This window comes from Panulirus ornatus, chromosome 20 (assembly GCF_036320965.1).
Source record: "Panulirus ornatus isolate Po-2019 chromosome 20, ASM3632096v1, whole genome shotgun sequence".
Lineage (NCBI taxonomy): Eukaryota > Metazoa > Arthropoda > Malacostraca > Decapoda > Palinuridae > Panulirus > Panulirus ornatus.
In genome coordinates this window covers 28,622,024-28,626,640 of record NC_092243.1, presented here as the reverse complement: position 1 = coordinate 28,626,640, position 4,617 = coordinate 28,622,024, and the positions used below count along the sequence as shown (strand labels likewise).

General features: G+C 37.2%; 1 pseudogene; it reads left to right on the top strand.

Annotated features, from left to right (window-relative positions):
• Positions 1–391: 391 nt before the first annotated feature.
• LOC139755798 (choline/ethanolaminephosphotransferase 1 pseudogene) lies at positions 392–1,843 on the top strand (annotated as a pseudogene).
• Positions 1,844–4,617: the final 2,774 nt, after the last annotated feature.

Sequence of the window (4,617 nt, the reverse complement as noted above, 5' to 3'; positions counted from 1 at the left end):
GTATACCGGGGTTGACGTGCTGTCAGTGGATTGAATCTTGCAAGGCATGTGAAGCGTCTGGGGTAAACCATGGAGGGCTGTGTAGGTATGTATATTTGCGTGTGTGGACGTATGTATATACATGTGTATGGGGGTGGGTTGGGCCATTTCTTTCGTCTGTTTCCTTGCGCTACCTCGCAAACGCGGGAGACAGCGACAAAACAAAAAAAACAAAAAAATGTATATATATATATATATATATATATATATATATATATATATATATATATATATATATATATATATATATATATATATATATATATATATATTTATATATATATATATATATATATATATATATATATATATATATATATATATATATATATATATATATATATATACTCATCCATACTGGATGGTTTTCCAATGTATAATGGCTGTCACTCTCTTTTATTGTGCTCACTGGCAAACGTATGTTTCTGGTACACTGCGACTTGGTTTCATAGATGTGACTGAGGCTCAGTTTGGTGTGATAACTATTCATTTGGTTTTTGTCATATTTGGAACCGGGTTTTGGTCATTCAAGGTTCCGATGCTGTGGTCACCATTCAAGTGTTTGCCTATTCTGTTTGGAGTGGTAGCAGCTGCTGTTACTCTCTTTAATATTTTTAAGATTATCCTGATAGAGAGAGGAGCTGGTCGCAATGGTTCCACTGTTGCTGGTACAAGTGTGTTGTCACCAGTTGTTCCGTTAATTCTTATCCTTGCTCCTGCAATCCTTATAGCGTGGAAGAGGCCAGAGGGTTTATATCTACAAAATCCAACTATATATCTCATTACTTTTGGCTGTGTATCTGCGCGCATCACCAATAGACTGGTTGTTTCTCACATGACAAAGAGTGAGATGGCATACACTGATGCATCTCTTCTTGGTCCTGGTGCCCTCTTCCTCAACCAGTACTTTAATTGTCCCATCCCAGAACAAATTCTACTTTATGTTGTCTGTATATATGTCATATGTAACCTTATCAAATATTGCCAAGAGGTGTGTTTGGAAATTTGCGATCATTTAAATATAATGCTGTTCACTATTGTTCCCAAATGTCCATCAGGAGCAAAAATATCACCCTCATCTGAGAAAAACGGCAGTTCTACAAAGTATATAACAGAGAGTAAGAGTAAGATGAAAAGCAATTAAAGAAATTTGATATACGAGCAAATCTATTAATAATTTAAGGCTTTAGTAAACTGTTATGTAGGGCAATTATTGTTTGTAATTTTATCACATGTTTTATGTTAGTGAGTGTCCAGTTTATGTCCTTCAACCCTTTTGAATGATATCATCAAATGTCCCGGAGTAACAGTTATATCTTATTAAGTGACCTGGACACTATATTCTTGGCACTCTGTTCATTTGTCATCCAGGTCTGACAGACCAGAATGATGGAAGGCTTGCTGTGGCACTTTGATTACTAGAGCATCGGAAGCAGACTTATGAAAGCTGTTTCGTTGGCTGATGAAGATTATTCTTTATGAGCTGTACATGATTGAATTCATCATTCCTCATTAAGGCAGATTTTGGTAGTTTTTATTTGAAGACAAAACAGGCGTGTGAAATCATTATGTGAATTTATGTGTATAAAGTTAATTTAGTGAGAAAAAATTCTCAGGCATGTTTATTATGTTATCATTAGGAATGAGTATTTTCATTCGACCTACTTTGAGTGAGTATTAATTAGAAATTGCTGGGTAAGGAATTTTGGATGCTATGTGATGACTTTGAATACTGATCAGATTAAGACTGTTAACCCCTTTGAATGTAAATAGCACTGATACTATTTCCTTCAAACAAAATTGATTTCAAACATATTACAGAATTCACCATACCTTGTTTTACAGTGCTGTGTCCATTTCATCTGTTTACAAGGGCTAAGAATTTTAATGAAGGAAACTTCTGGTAATGAACATCTTACTTTATGTTGTTAAGATAAATAGATTCTTTATGCTTGTTTTGTACTATCTAGAGAATCGTTTTAAGGCGCTTGAGTGAACATAGCATCAAGGTTAAACTTACTCGTGAAAATAAAAATTTTGTTGCTATTTCTTGTAAGATGCATTGGTGATTGAATTTAGATGATCATTCCTCATATTGACAAACTGCTGTTATGTATATCTAAAGAAAGAAAACTATGAATTGGTGGAATGGAATTGTAACTTTTAAGATATCCCTGGGGATAAGGGAGAAAGAATATTTCCCACGTATTCACTGCCTGTCGTAGAAGGCAACTAAAAGGGGAGGGAGAGGGGAGTTGGAAAGCCTCCCCTCTTGTTTTTTCTTTCTTTAATTTTCCAAAAGAAGGAACAGAGAAGGGGGCCAGGTGAGGATATTCCCTCAGAGGCCCAGTCCCCCGTTCTTAACGCTACCTTGCTAACGCGGGAAGTGTCGAATAGTTTGAAAGAAAGATATATATAAATATATATATATATATATATATATATATATATATATATATATATATATATATATATATATATATATATATATATATATATATATATATATATATATGTATATAAATATATATATATGTATATATATAGATATATATTTTTTTTCACTTTATTTATTTTGCTTTGTCGCTGTCTCCCGCGTTAGCGAGGTAGCGCAAGGAAACAGACGAAAGAATGGCCCAACCCACCCACATACACATGCATATACATACACGTCCACATATGCAAATATATATACCTATACATCTCAACGTATACATATATATATATATATATATATATATATATATATAATATATATATATATATATATATATATATATATATATATATATATATATATATATATATATATATATATATATACGCACACAGACATATACATATATACACATGTACATAATTCATATTGTCTGCCTTTATTCATTCCCACCGCCACCTCGCCACACATGAAATAACAACCCCCTCCCCCCTCATGTGTGCGAGGTAGCGCTAGGAAAAGACAACAAAGGCCCCATTCGTCCACACTTAGTCTCTAGCTGTCTCTAGCTGTCTCTATCCATTGACAGCACGTCGACCCCGGTATACCACATCGTTCCAATTCACTCTATTCCTTGCACGCCTTTCACCCTCCTGCATGTTTAGGCCCCGATCACTCAAATCTTTTTTCACTCCATCCTTCCACCTCCAATTTGGTCTCCCACTTCTCCTCGTTCCTTCCACCTCTGACACATATATCCTCTTGGTCAATCTTTCCTCACTCATTCTCTCCATGTGACCAAACCATTTCAAAACACTCTTCTGCTCACTCAACCACACATCTTTTTATTACCACACATCTTTCTTACCCTATTATTACTTACTCGATCAAACTATCTCACACCACATACTGTCCTCAAACATCTCATTTCCAGCACATCCACCCTCCTGTGGACTACTCTATCCATAGCCCACGCCTCGCAACCATACAACATTGTTGGAACCACTATTCCCTCAAACATACCCATTTTTGCTTTCCGAGATAATGTTCTCGACTTCCAAACATTCTTCAAGGCTCCCAGAATTTTCGCCCCCTCCCCAACCCTATGATTCACTTCCGCTTCCAATGTTCCATCCGCTGCCAAATCCACTCCCAGATATTTAAGCAATTCACCTCCTCCAGTTTTTCTCCATTCAAACTAACCTCCCAATTTACTGGACCCTCAAACCTAGTGTACCTAGTAACCTTGCTCTTATTCACATTTACTCTCAACTTTCTTCTTTCACACACTTTACCAAAGTTAGTCACCAGCTTCTGCAGTTTCTCACATAAATCAGCCACCAGCGCTGTATCATCAGCGAACAACAACTGATTCACTTCCCAAGCTCTCTCATCCACAACAGACTGCATACTTGCCCCTCTTTCCAAAACTCTTGCATTCACCTCCCTAACAACCCCATCCATAAACAAATTAAACAACCATGGAGACATCTCCCCTGCTGCAAACCCACATTCACTGTTTACCAAATCATTTTCCCTAACCCTCTCACTTTGCACACCACCTCGATCAAAACACACTGTATCTGCCACTCCATCATCAAACACATTCAACAAAACTTCAAAATACTCATTCCACCTCCTTCTCACATCACAACTACTTGTTATCACCTCCCCATTAGCCCCCTTCATTGAAGTTCCCATTTGATCCCTTGTCTTACGCACTTTATTTACCTCTTTCCAAAACATCTTTTTATTCTCCCTAAAATAAAAAGATACTCTCTCACCCCAACTCTCATTTGCCCTCTTTTTCACCTCTTGCACCTTTCTCTTGACCTCCTGCCTCTTTCTTTTATACATCTCCCACTCATTTGCATTATTTCCCTGCAAAAATCGTCCAAATACCTCTCTCTTCTCTTTCACTAAAAATCTTACTTCTTCATCCCACCACCCACTACCCTTTCTAATCTGTCCACCTCCCACGCTTCTCATGCCACAAGCATCTTTTGCGCAAGCCATCACTGCTTCCCTAAATGCATCCCATTCCTCCCCCACTCCCCTTACCTCCTTTGTTCTCACCTTTTTCCATTCTGTACCCAGTGTCTCCTTGGGACTTCCTCACACAAGTCTCCTTCCCAAGCTCA